The sequence below is a fragment of the Cydia fagiglandana genome, chromosome Z (assembly GCF_963556715.1).
Source record: "Cydia fagiglandana chromosome Z, ilCydFagi1.1, whole genome shotgun sequence".
Classification (NCBI taxonomy): Eukaryota; Metazoa; Arthropoda; class Insecta; order Lepidoptera; family Tortricidae; genus Cydia; species Cydia fagiglandana.
The window spans coordinates 3,638,925-3,655,663 of record NC_085959.1 but is presented as its reverse complement, the minus strand read 5'-3'; positions in this window follow the sequence as shown (position 1 = coordinate 3,655,663).

Below are 16,739 nucleotides of genomic sequence, written 5' to 3'. Positions count from 1 at the left end.
CGCCGCGCCGCCTTAGATGCTAATGCATTATTTGAGGAGATGAGCATGTATTACTATGGTGAATGTAGTATTAAAAGAACCGTTATTGCTTTATCTTACTATTTCAGGTATATTTTGTCAGTTTTGCGCCCTATTTTTCGCACACGGTGGCCTCAAACAAGAGCAGTGATAAAAATTCTGTAATAACTGTCACATTTTTATGTTTTAGCAGCTTATTATAATTCCACGTACTTTATTTTACTCATATTTCATTAAAATAAAATAAGATCTATCAAATGGCACCAATTTTACCGAAATCGGTTAATGGGCTGATGAGTCATTACTAAATGAACACTGAAAATAGGGGTCATTTTAGCTCCGAATACGTCGTGTCTAGCGCAGAATCAGCGCCATTTATGTCAGCGGCACGTACTGTTCCGAGTAATGGCTACTTTCTACTATATATCTATATCAAAACTATGTTTGTAGGTATTATAGTTTATGAGATATAAGCCGCCGCGCCATAACACTTTTCGTTACACTTGGTTTTTGGTCCGGCACCTCTACTACGGCTTTTTAAAGACGTTTCACGTCAAAAGTTTCAGCCTACCCCTCTCAACCCCCTAAATTTCCCCCTTTAATAAGAAATAAGCAGTTTTGACTTATTTACAATATGAGTGGTGGTAATTGCTATAACTGTTCCAAATTTTAGGTATCTATGTCAAACGGTCTCTGAGAAAAACGTATTTAACTGATTTGCAAGACCGAAATGATCCCATAAGTGTTCCGTAAACAAAGTTTTGTACGGAACACTAAAAATAAGTTCAAAAACTAAAATTCGCCAAAAATTTAAATCGTTTTAAACCAAACTGTTATGTTATCGCTTACATAAAGATACATAAAGGGCTCCTAAATATGACAATTGTTATTGAAAAGCGATGTGGGAAATAAAATTTATAAGGGGCATCGAAATTAGAAAAAAATTGTCGCCCACCCGGATTCCAAAATACTCATGCGATTTGCTCGAACACGCCGCGGCTTGACGTACATCCGCTTACTTTGAGAAACAGCCGAATACTGCCAGTACAGGTGAGGCGGGACACGAGGCGGTTCAGATACAGACGTGAGCTGTCAGAGCTCTTTGAGTTTTGCCGACGAAATTTTACTCGCGCGCTCGGACAAAATTTAAACTTCGATCACGAGTTATTTACCACAATGAAGTTAATCGTGTATGTGCTCAGTGATAGTAAATATCATCTAGTTTAAGTATTTGACACTAAATTAGTGATACTAATGTAGAATTTTTCGTAGGATTTTTCATTATGCTCAAAAGTAGATTCCGGACAGGGCACGGGAGTAGTAATTTGAGCCTTTAGGTATTTTTAAGTGTGCTCTAAAAACCAATTAATCAGTGAATTCATATGGAACCCAGTGTGAAAGTGCGGCTTCTTTATGTAAAAAAAAATGGTAAGTATTATCTAATGCTAACCCGCGATTTTCATCACGGACAGAAAAAAAATCGTGTTCAGAAATTGACCCAGGTGAATGTTTAGCAAGCTTTCGTGAGATGATTGAAGTAATTAAAGAGTCGTATGTCTCATAACTTTGACATTTTATATTTTAGACCGTGATGGGTCATGTCACCTATAGTTGATAATTATTCGTGTGAGAAATGTCAACCGGTGTCACCCAATGGCACGAAAAGTTGCTACGAATCAAAGCATTTATATGTAGGCATTGTAGGTATTTCAGTGACATATTTTAACGTGCCCACAGATTAGTGAGTTTGGCGACATTGGTTTTCATACTAAAACAACAGTCATATTTCACTTCCACTACTTTATTAATTCGTGGAATATTCAGCGTAGACACTGTCCTCCACGGACTAGTCCTGAGGGCGCACGCCCTCCGTGCCCATCATAGAGTTGTCCCGCAGCTATGACCGCGGGCAGCGGCCCTTTCTCAATATCTCGAGATCTGAAAATATAATCATTATTACGATTAATGTTAGACCCAGAAAAAAAGCGTTTATATTCGCATCGCTTTCAAGCCACATTTCTAACTTAGGGCCATGCATTTGCACCATACCACTAATCCGGGGTAAACCGGTTAAACCCTTAACCCAGTGTCAAATTGTCCTGGTAACCAAGGTGACTTCAGGTTTAACCGGTTAACCCGGGTTAGTCGAATGTTGCAAGTGGCGTTTTAGAGGCCGGTAACGATTTTAGTCGCAAAAATGTAAAATTAATAGATTTAGTCGGTGAAATTGTACATAGACTTTTCTATCTACTTAAATAAATAATTTGGCCAAGTCCGAGATAGCTCGAGACATTTAGTGTTCCGTACGGCTACCATCAGTTTGGCATTGACATAAACGATATCGTGAACGTAATTTACTTCATATAGGTATATCTCTTTCGCACTAATATGTCAGTACGAGCGAGATACATAGAAAGTAAATTACGTTCACGCCCACGGTAGCGTTTATGTCAATGCCAAACTGATGGTAGCCGTACCGCTCGCATCGTTACATTTTACAGAGGTTGTTTGACTGTTTTTAGGATACCGTATTCAACTACACACACAGAACAATAGTACAAAGTGTCTAAGTGCGAAGGCCGAAGGCCGAGCTTTAGCAAAATGTCATCGCTTTAGCACAGAGCAATAGTACAAGTGTCTAAATGTGAAGGCCAAAGGCCGACCTCCGCGTAGCCCGAAGGGCCGAAGCGTCCAGGATGTCAGTGCTTTAACACAGAACAATAGTACAAGTGTCTAAATGCGAAAGCCGAAGGTCGAGCTCCGCGTAGGGCCGAAGGCCCGAAGCTTCCAGGATGTTAGTACTTAAACACAGAACAATAGTATAAGTATCTAAAGGCGAAGGCCGAAGGCCGAGCTCCGCGTAGGGCCGAAGGCCCGAAGCGTCCAGGCTGTCAGTTATGTGTTTAACCACTGACATCTTGCAGGCTTCTGGCCTTCGGCCCTACGCGGAGCTCGGCCTCCGGCCTTCGCATTTAGACACTTGTATTAATTACCTGTGTTTAGAACTGACCTCCTGGATGCTTCGGACTTTCGGCCCAATGCGACTTCAGCCTTTGGATCTTGCGACTTAGACACTTGTACTTAAAAATACTTGGAAAAGTTACGGGAGGCGCGCGTCTGTCGGATGCTTCGGATCTTCGAATCGCTCGTTCGGCCTTTGCATTTAGTTAGATTCTTGTACTATTGCTTTGTGTTTGAATACCGAAGTCGAGCATCTCGCGAATGCTTGATGTATAATATAATAATTTAGAGTAAGGCCAAGTGCGCACCACGATTTTTTGTCCTCCGATAATTTTGTCGCAGAAATGCAACGTATGTGTTTATATGTTAGTGCGCGCATATGCGACAAAAAAATCGCAGCGATTTTAAAATTGTGATTTATCACATTTTTCCGCGATTGTTCGAGACGCGATTGTCGCAAAGTGAATTGCAGCATGCGGAGTTGTATGGCCCCGCGCGCACTATAATAATAAAATCGCACCCCGGCCGGACCTCAGTCGGCATTTCGCTCTCCAAACCCCAACATCTCGGCACCTGCATCTCCAATGGAGTCTCAAAATGAGACGCTAGATGTTGACCATTCAATTATTGAAATAGACGGGGATCACCTTTGTGTTATAAATGCTCAAAGTCATACAGCAATCGCATATTAAAGACACGTTTCATGACAAGCGACTGGTACGAAATCCATGTTGAGAATGAACAAATCGTCGACTTTTTCATCGCAGTGTGCGCAGTGAATTTTCTGCGATACTTATATTACTGCGCGATTCTAAAATCGTGTCGCAAAAATTAATATCGTAATATCGTGCGCGCTCGGCCTATAATACCTTAAATGTATACTCCTTCAATTTGAATTTAGAACTCATTATTATTTTTTATTTGATTTTGTTTCTAGTTCTATGCCATATATATAGACTTTAATATTATTTAGAACTGCTAAAAAAGAAGATCGGCTTACTTTAAATATTTCGTAAATTTTACCTTTGTTTCTAATAACTGTGATATTTAACTGTCATATACTATTAATGTCTTCCAAAATTATTTTCTCGTAATAGGACTGAGGGGCTACCGGGAAAACCGAAATTCGCAATTTGCGGGGACCTTTCTCTTTTACTCCAATGAAGGCGTAATTAGAGTGACAGAGAAAAATGCTCGCAATTTGCGAACTTCTATTTTCGCGGTTATAGCTCTGAATCTTGTTGCTCACCGTTCCGTTTAAAAATGTACATAAGTACTGAATATAATTAATAGATATTATAATTATACAATTAATACAGAAATGTAATGGTACTTAATGAAAAGGAATATTGTGTATATTGTTTCGACGAATCAGATACTCTCAATAAAATCTATACATGAGGCCAAAGCTGTTCATAAATATTAAATGACTTTATTATCTCTATACGCCTTACTAACTCTGTGTCCTATTGTGAAAAAAAAAACAACGACAGTCAAGAACGGAATTCTTAATTTGAATTTTTCAGATTTTTGAGATACCTAGTCCATTGGTTGGAAAGCCCGTTCGAAATTAAAACTTATTTGCAATATAATAAGGTCATATTTTGTAGATCTCTCTCATACTTATTGTAGGCTATTGAGATAAAATTAAATATCCCACAAAAATAAGCAAGCAGAATTAAACTTTGTGTCAAAGACATAAGTCATAAATTTCAATGCCAAAGTTTTAACTAAGGATGTTTTCTCGCCTAATATGAATTGACCAGTGTAAGCATCAGTTAGCTAGCCCTAAGCAACCAAAGGTCAAGCTGCAGTTAAAAACTAATAAAGATAAAGTTAAGCTGATAATTTTCCCGCCGTCTCCATGCTTCTTTAAGTTGGGTATTGACTGGTCAGCTGCCTGTTAGCTATAGTTTTCACGAAAATCGCCAGGACAGAGGTGAAAATTTTTGTATGAAAACTTGCAACTTTTAATGGATTTTTTGACGAAACTATTGCAGTCTAAAATGAAGTCAAAATCAGTCCATCGACTCAATTTTTTGCAAGCTTTCTAATGGTACCCCACACGATTCTTACAAATGAAAAAAAATGAGAGAGGCTGTATCAGGGACACAGCCGCTATGGCTGACGTGAAACGTGGTGTGGACCGGAAGGCCCGAAGCGTCCAGGATTTAAGTGCTTTAACATAGAACAATAGTAAAAGTGTCTAAATGCGAAGGCCGAAGGCCGAGCTCCGCGTAGGGCCGAAGGCCCGAAGCGTCCAGGATTTAAGTGCTATAACTCATAACAATAGTAAAAGTGTCTAAATGCGAAGGCCGAAGGCCGAGCTCCGCATAGGGCCGAAGGCCCGAAGCGTCCAAGATGTCAGTGCTTTAGCACAGAAAAATAGTAAAAGTGTCTAAATGCGAAGGCCGAAGGCTGAGCTCCGCGTAGGGCCGAATGCCCGAAGCGCCCAGAATGTTAGTGCTTTAACACAGAACAATAGTACAAGTGTCTAAATGCGAAGGCCGAAGGCCGAGCTCCGCGTAGGGCCGAAGGCCCGGAGCGTCCAGGATTTAAATGCTATAACACAGAACAATAAGTAACAGTGTCTAAATGCGAAGGCCGAAGGCCGAGCTCCGCGTAGGGCCGAAGGCCCGAAGCGTCCAGGATTTAAGCACTATAACACAAAACAATAGTACAAGTGTCTAAATGCGAAGGCCGAAGGCCGAGCTCCGCGTAGGGCCGAAGGCCCGAAGCGTCCAGGACATCAGTGTTTTAGCACAGAACAATAATACAAGTGTCTAAATGCGAAGGCCGAAGGCCGAGCTCCGCGTAGGGCCGAAGGCCCGAAGCGTCCAGGATGTTAGTGCTTTAACACAGAACAATAGTACAAGTGTCTAAATGCGAAGGCCGAAGGCCGAGCTCCGCGTAGGGCCGAAGGCCCGAAGCGTCCAGGACATCAGTGTTTTAGCACAGAACAATAATACAAGTGTCTAAATGCGAAGGCCGAAGGCCGAGCTCCGCGTAGGGCCGAAGGCCCGAAGCGTCCAGGATTTAAGTGCTATAACACAAAACAATAGCACAAGTGTCTAAATGCGAAGGCCGAAGGCCGAGCTCCGCGTAGGGCCGAAGGCCCGAAGCGTCCAGGACATCAGTGTTTTAGCACAGAACAATAATACAAGTGTCTAAATGCGAAGGCCGAAGGCCGAGCTCCGCGTAGGGCCGAAGGCCCGAAGCGTCCAGGATTTAAGTGCTTTAACATAGAACAGTAGTACAAGTGTCTAAATGCGAAGGCCGAGCTCCGCGTAGGACCGAAGGCCCGAAGCGTGCAGGACATCAGTGCTTTAGCACAGAAAAATAGTACAAGTGTCTAAATGCGAAGGCCGAAGGCCGAGCTCCACGTAGGGCCGAAGGCCCGAAGCGTCCAGGATTTAAGTGCTATAACACAGAACAATAGTACAAGTGTCTAAATGCGAAGGCCGAAGCGTCCAGGATGTCAGTGGTTAAACACAGAACTGACAGACTGGACGCTTCGGGCCTTCGGCCCTACGCGGAGCTCGGCCTTCGGCCTTCGCGTTTAGATACTTGTAATATTGTTCTGTGTTAAAGCACTGACATCCTGGACACTTCTTGCCTTCGGCCTTACGTAGAGTGCAGCCTTCGACCTTCGCATTTAGTTAGACTCTTGTACTATTGCTTTGTGTTTGAATACCGAATTCGCACATCTCGCGAATGCGTGATGTATTATAATAATTTTGGATAATATCTAAATTTTATCTGTAAAGAATATTTGGGGTCATAATGATTCACTGTATCTAGATGAACTTGAATGCGGCATTTGATGGGTAATTTTAAAATAATTAATTACAGCGTCACACCTATTTAAATAATTAAATGATCAATTCATTTTGGAGTAATGAATGTAACGATTAGGTAAAATTTTTTGTGTAAATAACACACCAAAATTACGAGAATAGATATTTTATACGGGTAATACACGTTTTATAGCAAACTCGTTCGTGTCTTTCCTGTAGCCATCGCATTTAAGGGAATCTATTCTAAAAGCATTTTTTTACGCAGCACCTTTACAGGCAGAATATTTCATTCAATACTTGAGACTCAAATGAGAAAAACGGGATATATGTGAACCACAGTCGTTACCTTTTATAGTACCTATTGTCCACAGAAGTGACCATTTCTAAATTATGTTTTACCCATTACATCAGAAAGTACCTAACTAAGATTACTATATACTTACTAGCATTAGGAACTCGGGATTGTCAAGCAGCCGTCACACGTTATATGTGTTCTATCAAAGTAACTCGCGCCGCCGCGCCGCCTTAGATGCTAATGCATTATTTGAGGAGATGAGCATGTATTACTATGGTGAATGTAGTATTAAAAGAACCGTTATTGCTTTATCTTACTATTTCAGGTATATTTTGTCAGTTTTGCGCGCTATTTTTCGCACACGGTGGCCTCAAACAAGAGCAGTGATAAAAATTCTGTAATAACTGTCACATTTTTATGTTTCAGCAGCTTATTATAATTCCACGTACTTTATTTTACTCATATTTCATTAAAACAAATTAAGATCTATCAAATGGCACCAATTTTACCGAAATCGGTTAATGGGCTGATGAGTCATTACTAAATGAACACTGAAAATAGGGGTCATTTTAGCTCCGAATACGTCGTGTCTAGCGCAGAATCAGCGCCATCTATGTCAGCGGCACGTACTGTTCCGAGTAATGGCTACTTTCTTCTATATATCTATATCAAAACTATGCTTGTAGGTATTATAGTTTATGAGATATAAGCCGAGGCGCCATAACACTTTTCGTTACACTTGGTTTTTGGTCCGGCACCTCTACTACGGCTTTTTAAAGACGTTTCACGTCAAAAGTTTCAGCCTACCCCTCTCAACCCCCTAAATTTCCCCCTTTAATAAGAAATAAGCAGTTTTGACTTATTTACAATATGAGTGGTGGTAATTGCTATAACTGTTCCAAATTTTAGGTATCTATGTCAAACGGTCTCTGAGAAAAACGTATTTAACTGATTTGCAAGACCGAAGTGATCCCATAAGTGTTCCGTAAACAAAGTTTTGTACGGAACACTAAAAATAAGTTCAAAAACTAAAACCCGACTACTGCAAATCACGCTCTAAAAAGTATGAAAAAAAGATAGAATTCTTATCTGAAATTATTAAACAGGAAATATTATAACTGTTATCATTTTTTAATAAAAAAATACAACGTAATATAATTTTCACCTCAGCAGCTCGAACAAGGGTACTTTGCTGCTTAAAAATAGTGAGCAAAATGCGATTTTGCTCACTGAGTCATTTTGTCTCACTCAGTCAAGGAGGTTCTTCGGCGCCCGGCTTTGGAACGCGTACAGCGTACCTCGTACGTCGGGCTACGCCCGACTCTTTTAGTATGAGGGCGCCTGCTGTGGAACGCGTACAGCGTGTCTCGTACGTCGTCGGGCTACGCCCGAGTCTTTTAGTATGAGGGCGCCTTCGGCGCCCGGCTTTGGAACGCGTACAGCGTGTCTCGTACGTCGGGCTACGCCCGACTCTTTTAGTATGAGGGCGCCTTCGGCGCCCTGCTGTGGAACGCGTACAGCGTGTCTCGTACGTCGTCGGGCTACGCCCGAGTCTTTTAGTATGAGGGCGCCTTCGGCGCCCGGCTTTGGAACGCGTACAGCGTGTCTCGTACGTCGACGGGCTACGCCCGAGTCTTTTAGTATGAGGGCGCCTTCGGCGCCCGGCTTTGGAACGCGTACAGCGTACCTCGTACGTCGGGCTACGCCCGACTCTTTTAGTATGAGGGCGCCTTCGGCGCCCTGCTGTGGAACGCGTACAGCGTGTCTCGTACGTCGTCGGGCTACGCCCGAGTCTTTTAGTATGAGGGCGCTTTCGGCGCCCGGCTTTGGAACGCGTACAGCGTACCTCGTACGTCGGGCTACGCCCGACTCTTTTAGTATGAGAGCGCCTTCAACACCCGGCTTTGGAACGCCTACAGCGTACCTCGTACGTCGGGCTACGCCCGACTCTTTTAGTATGAGGGCGCCGAAGGCGCCCGGTTTTGGAACACCTACAGCGAGCTTCGTACGTACACGTACGTTCGTCTCTTGTACGGCTGTTGCCTACATTTTGGCTGATCTGGACTTTTGTACCTATTTGCGTTATAAAATATTGCAGATCATTAAAAAACACCATGTATAGATAGTGGCCATTGTTTGGCAAAAATCTTCTTGTATCGCCTTAATTGGGTAATACGCGGATAGAATCCAGAGCGCTTGTAGATTCGTAGTTCGAATTACCTACCCGATAAATTAATGTTTTATCGGGTTCATGTAAGTAAAGCCGGATGCAAAAGCTAGCAATATGTATATATTTGAAATGTGCTAATTGAGCTCTTTCAAGGTCGTTTCTCAAAAAGTTGGCACCACCACCTGTAAATAGGTTTATGTTAGAACTTTTTTTTCCTTATGTACTATTTTTATATATAAAAAATTAATACATATTTAGAGAGACTTTTTACACAGAGGCCTAATACTTATAAATATTGATTACAAAAAAAAATATTGTAACTACGTTTATCCGTTAACCTGCCGTGTCCCAATGCGAGGTACTGATGTTCCGAGCTATGAAAACCACACAAAATATTAACTTAATTTAACGGCATTACCGTATTTTATTAACATATATCCTTAACTTTTAAAGTATTACTATCGCATAACAATATTATACTTATATTTTAAGTTATTCGGCTTCAAAGTTTGTCCAAGGCAATTCTTAACAGTCACCTGGCGCGTCACGTTCACGACGATTGTATAACCCCCACCGCACCTTTCCCGTCTCACTCCGCACGAGCTGAAGCCGTCACTCATCAGCTATCACCTGGTTGGACGAAGACGTGGTTATTGTGCTTCGCAAATAAAACACAAACGACAAAGTATCGGAAATTGGAGTTTGTAATGGGTAAGTACTCTTTATCCTGGAGTCGATATCTTGCTAATTATGTAACCTATCGCATTATCAAGATATGTAACGTAAACAATAGTTTAGTTTTATATGCCTAAGTATGGAGTTCATCAAGCTAATACATTTTGTGTATTCGCGACATAACTGCCATTTTCCCCATCACCTGCATATCGTCCACCTGGCTAAAACTGCCAGGTGGATGAGATTTTGCGGCAGGTTAATATCACTGATACCACAACTAATATTCGTAACTATATAATTATATAGCGGTTATATCGCTTTTGTGTGTTAATTTAGGAATAAAAACTATCCTGTCTGTTAAAGCTGCATATTATTGAAATTTTTGTACTTTTGTCTTAAGTCTCGTTAACCTGTCCAAAAAGTCAGGTGAATGATGCAATGGCAGGTGAACGAAGCGTCATTCACCTGCCATATGACAGGTGATCGATAATTATTTAAAATCCACGTTACATATACTCAAACTAGATTTGTGACGTCCCACGGGAAAAGGTACCTTATGAGGGTTTTTAGTTTTAGACATATATTAAAATGTTTTGTAAAAAGTATAAGTATATGCAGATTAGTCCCGTTCTTGTCAAAACCCAGTTCTGATGATGGGATCTATGAAGAACTCCTCAAATCTTAAAGGCATACATATAGTAATTTTTGTATTTTTATTTACAAATCAAGCATATACATTCACAAAAGTGACATTGGATGAAGTGGAACTGCTGATGAAGATCAGAACGAAACTTTTCAACGACGCATAGTTCACGTTTGGCGATTTGTCCTCTTCGTTATGTTTTTTAAGCAAGATAAGTTTATAAGCTGCATTTTTGTCAATCTCGAGTTCTGATGATGGGATCCATGAGGAATCGAGGGAACTCCTCAAATCTTAAAGGCATGCGTATAGTGACTTTTGGATTTTCATCAGAAAATCAAGCATTTTTATTAAAAACTGTCGCAATTGATGAAGTGGAACTGCTGATGATGATTAGAACAGAACTCTTCAACGATGCATAGTACACGTTTGGCGATTTAGATTTTGTCTTGGATTGGGACTAGGGTTGGGACCCGGACCCAGACTCGGGCCCGGACTCGGACCCGGACTGTGACTCGGACCTGGACCTGGATCCCGGCTCTTATCTGAACCTGAACCCGGACCTAACCTGACCTGATCTTGCATCAAACCTGAGTTCCAGTAGGTACTGCGAGGGTTCAGCATCAGCTCTATCTTGGGTACTGCTTTCCCAAGTGCTCATCAAGACGTGTCGAATGACCAAAACAGCGTGTGTCTATGTTGCACCAAACCTGAGTTCCACTAGGTACTGCGAGGGTTCAGCATCAGCTCTATCTTAGTAACCACTTTTTCAAGTGTTCATCAAGACGTGTTGGATGACCAAAACAGCGTGTGTCTATGTTGCACCAAACCTGAGTTCCACTAGGTACTGCGAGGGTTCATTATCAGCTCTATCTTGGGTACTGCTTTCCCAAGTGCTTATCAAGACGTGTCGAATGACCAAAACAGCATGTGTCTATGTTGCATCAAACCAGAGTTCCAGTAGGTACTGCGAGGGTTCATCATCAGCTCTATCTTGGGTACTGCTTTCCCAAGTCCTCATCAAGACGTGTCGAATGACCAAAACAGCGTGTGTCTATGTTGCACCAAACCTGAGTTCCACTAGGTACTGCGAAGGTTCAGCATCAGCTCTATCTTAGTAACCACTTTTCCAAGTGTTCATCAAGACGTGTTGGATGACCAAAACAGCGTGTGTCTATGTTGCACCAAACCTGAGTTCCACTAGGTGCTGCGAGGGTTCAGCATCAGCTCTATCTTGGGTACTGCTCTCCCAAGTCCTCATCAAGACGCGTCGAATGACCAAAACAGCGTGTGTCTATTTTGCACCAAACCTGAGTTCCACTAGGTACTGCGAGGGTTCAGCATCAGCTCTATCTTGGGTACTGCTCTCCCAAGTCCTCATCAAGACGTGTCGAATGACCAAAACAGTGTGTGTCTATGTTGCACCAAACCTGAGTTCCACTAGGTACTGCGAGGGTTCAGCATCAGCTCTATCTTGGGTACTGCCCTCCCAAGTCCTTATCAAGACGTGTCGACTGACCAAAACAGCGTGTGTCTATGTTGCATCAAACCTGAGTTCCAGTAGGTACTGCGAGGGCTCAGCATCAGCTCTATCTTGGGTACTGCACTTCCAAGTGCTCATCAAGACGTGTTGGATGACCAAAACAGCGTGTGTCTATGTTGCACCAAACCTGAGTTCCACTAGGTACTGCGAAGGTTCAGCATCAGCTCTATCTTAGTAACCACTTTTCCAAGTGTTCATCAAGACGTGTTGGATGACCAAAACAGCGTGTGTCTATGTTGCACCAAACCTGAGTTCCACTAGGTGCTACGAGGGTTCAGCATCAGCTCTATCTTGGGTACTGCTCTCCCAAGTCCTCATCAAGACGCGTCGAATGACCAAAACAGCGTGTGTCTATGTTGCACCAAACCTGAGTTCCACTAGGTACTGCGAAGGTTCAGCATCAGCTCTATCTTAGTAACCACTTTTCCAAGTGTTCATCAAGACGTGTTGGATGACCAAAACAGCGTGTGTCTATGTTGCACCAAACCTGAGTTCCACTAGGTACTGCGAGGGTTCATTATCAGCTCTATCTTGGGTACTGCTTTCCCAAGTGCTTATCAAGACGTGTCGAATGACCAAAACAGCATGTGTCTATGTTGCATCAAACCAGAGTTCCACTAGGTACTGCGAGGGTTCAGCATCAGCTCTATCTTGGGTACTGCTCTCCCAAGTCCTCATCAAGACGTGTCGAATGACCAAAACAGCGTGTGTCTATGTTGCACCAAACCTGAGTTCCACTAGGTGCTGCGAGGGTTCAGCATCAGCTCTATCTTGGGTACTGCTCTCCCAAGTCCTCATCAAGACGCGTCGAATGACCAAAACAGCGTGTGTCTATGTTGCACCAAACCTGAGTTCCACTAGGTACTGCGAGGGTTCAGCATCAGCTCTATCTTGGGTACTGCTCTCCCAAGTCCTCATCAAGACGTGTAGAATGACCAAAACAGCGTGTGTCTATGTTGCACCAAACCTGAGTTCCACTAGGTACTGCGAGGGTTCAGCATCAGCTCTATCTTGGGTACTGCCCTCCCAAGTCCTTATCAAGACGTGTCGACTGACCAAAACAGCGTATGTCTATGTTGCATCAAACCTGAGTTCCAGTAGGTACTGCGAGGGCTCAGCATCAGCTCTATCTTGGGTACTGCACTTCCAAGTGCTCATCAAGACGTGTTGGATGACCAAAACAGCGTGTGTCTATGTTGCACCAAACCTGAGTTCCACTAGGTACTGCGAAGGTTCAGCATCAGCTCTATCTTAGTAACCACTTTTCCAAGTGTTCATCAAGACGTGTTGGATGACCAAAACAGCGTGTGTCTATGTTGCACCAAACCTGAGTTCCACTAGGTGCTGCGAGGGTTCAGCATCAGCTCTATCTTGGGTACTGCTCTCCCAAGTCCTCATCAAGACGCGTCGAATGACCAAAACAGCGTGTGTCTATGTTGCACCAAACCTGAGTTCCACTAGGTACTGCGAGGGTTCAGCATCAGCTCTATCTTGGGTACTGCTCTCCCAAGTCCTCATCAAGACGTGTCGAATGACCAAAACAGCGTGTGTCTATGTTGCACCAAACCTGAGTTCCACTAGGTACTGCGAGGGTTCAGCATCAGCTCTATCTTGGGTACTGCCCTCCCAAGTCCTTATCAAGACGTGTCGACTGACCAAAACAGCGTGTGTCTATGTTGCATCAAACCTGAGTTCCAGTAGGTACTGCGAGGGCTCAGCATCAGCTCTATCTTGGGTACTGCACTTCCAAGTGCTCATCAAGACGTGTTGGATGACCAAAACAGCGTGTGTCTATGTTGCACCAAACCTGAGTTCCACTAGGTACTGCCAGGGTGAATAGACAGCAAGATTGAATGTTTACTTATTCACAGAAACTTGTTGTTACATTGGGAATCGAATCGAAGGTGAGGTGGGTCAGAATCCAAAATTTTAATCGTCGTGGTGGACAATAAGTTCCCTTTTTATTGAAGATGACACATTTTTCGATTATTTTTAGAAGGCATTGAAATGATGTGGTGGACAGGTGGATGACACTCATTACAGGTGAATGATGACAAGAAACCAGGTTAACGGCTACGGACACAGGTTAATGACGCCTCTCGAAAACCTGTCAATATTTTCATTGGAATTTGTACTTATTTCTCGATAACCTGCTTCTACTATCGATAACCTGGAGACAAAATATCTTTCACCTGCCCTTGATATCATTCACCTGAATTTCAAACGCCTATATCTTCTAAACTAATTGAAGGAATTGCTTCCCTTCCACATTTTCTAATAGTTTAAGTTGCCTTTTAACGATCCCAATAAAAAAAAATGCGAAAATGCAAAATTTTTGAAAAACATAAATTTTAACCTGGCGGTGCCAACTTTTTGAGAAACAACCTCAAATGATATGCAACACGTCATCATTATTAACCGACTTCCAAATCTCAAAGAAGGAGGTTATCAATTCGGTTGTATGTTTTTTGACGTGAAACGTCTTTAAAAAGCCGTAGTAGAGGTGCCGGACCAAAAACCAAGTGTAACGAAAAGTGTTATGGCGCGGCGGCTTATATCTCATAAACTATAATACCTACAAACATAGTTTTGATATAGATATATAGAAGAAAGTAGCCATTACTCGGAACAGTACGTGCCGCTGACATAAATGGCGCTGATTCTGCGCTAGACACGACGTATTCGGAGCTAAAATGACCCCTATTTTCAGTGTTCATTTAGTAATGACTCATCAGCCCATTAACCGATTTCGGTAAAATTGGTGCCATTTGATAGATCTTATTTTATTTTAATGAAATATGAGTAAAATAAAGTACGTGGAATTATAATAAGCTGCTAAAACATAAAAATGTGACAGTTATTACAGAATTTTTATCACTGCTCTTGTTTGAGGCCACCGTGTGCGAAAAATAGGGCGCAAAACTGACAAAATATACCTGAAATAGTAAGATAAAGCAATAACGGTTCTTTTAATACTACATTCACCATAGTAATACATGCTCATCTCCTCAAATAATGCATTAGCATCTAAGGCGGCGCGGCGGCGCGGCGGCGCGAGTTACTTTGATAGAACACATAATATAACGTATGACGGCTGCTTGACAATCCCGAGTTCCTAATGCTAGTAAGTATATAGTAATCTTAGTTAGGTACTTTCTGATGTAATGGGTAAAACATAATTTAGAAATGGTCACTTCTGTGGACAATAGGTACTATAAAAGGTAACGACTGTGGTTCATATATATCCCGTTTTTCTCATTTGAGTCTCAAGTATTGAATGAAATATTCTGCCTGTAAAGGTGCTGCATAAAAAAATGCTTTTAGATTCCCTTAAATGCGATGGCTACAGGAAAGACACGAACGAGTTTGCTATAAAACGTGTATTACCCGTATAAAATATCTATTCTCGTAATTTTGGTGTGTTATTTACACAAAAAATTGTACCTAATCGTTACATTCATTACTCCAAAATGAATTGATCATTTAATTATTTAAATAGGTGTGACGCTGTAATTAATTATTTTTAATTTACCCATCAAATGCCGCATTCAAGTTCATCTAGATACAGTGAATCATTATGACCCCAAATATTCTTTACAGATAAAATTTAGATATTATCCAAAATTATTATAATATATCACGCATTCGCGAGATGTGCGAATTCGGTATTCAAACACAAAGCAATAGTACAAGAGTCTAACTAAATGCGAAGGTCGAAGGCTGCGCTCTACGTAAGGCCGAAGGCAAGAAGTGTCCAGGATGTCAGTGCTTTAACACAGAACAATATTACAAGTGTCTAAACGCGAAGGCCGAAGGCCGAGCTCCGCGTAGGGCCGAAGGCCCGAAGCGTCCAGTCTGTCAGTTCTGTGTTTAACCACTGACATCCTGGACGCTTCGGCCTTCGCATTTAGACACTTGTACTATTGTTCTGTGTTAAAGCACTAACATCCTGGACGCTTCGGGCCTTCGGCCCTACGCGGAGCTCGGCCTTCGGCCTTCGCATTTAGACACTTGTATTATTGTTCTGTGCTAAAACACTGATGTCCTGGACGCTTCGGGCCTTCGGCCCTACGCGGAGCTCGGCCTTCGGCCTTCGCATTTAGACACTTGTGCTATTGTTTTGTGTTATAGTGCTTAAATCCTGGACGCTTCGGGCCTTCGGTCCTACGCGGAGCTCGGCCTTCGGCCTTCGCATTTAGACACTTTTACTATTGTTCTGTGTTATAGCACTTAAATCCTGGACGCTTCGGGCCTTCGGCCCTACGCGGAGCTCGGCCTTCGGTCTTCGCATTTAGACCCTTGTACTATTGTTCCGTGTTAAAGCACTAACATTCTGGACGCTTCGGGCCTTCGGCCTTACGCGGAGCTCGGCCTTCGGCCTTCGCATTTAGACACTTTTACTATTTTTCTGTGCTAAAGCACTGACATCTTGGACGCTTCGGGCCTTCGGCCCTACGCGGAGCTCGGCCTTCGGCCTTCGCATTTAGACACTTGTACTATTGTTCTGTGTTATAGCACTTAAATCCTGGACGCTTCGGGCCTTCGGCCCTACGCGGAGCTCGGCCTTCGGCCTTCGCATTTAGACACTTGTATTATTGTTCTGTGCTAAAACACTGATGTCCTGGACGCTTCGGGCCTTC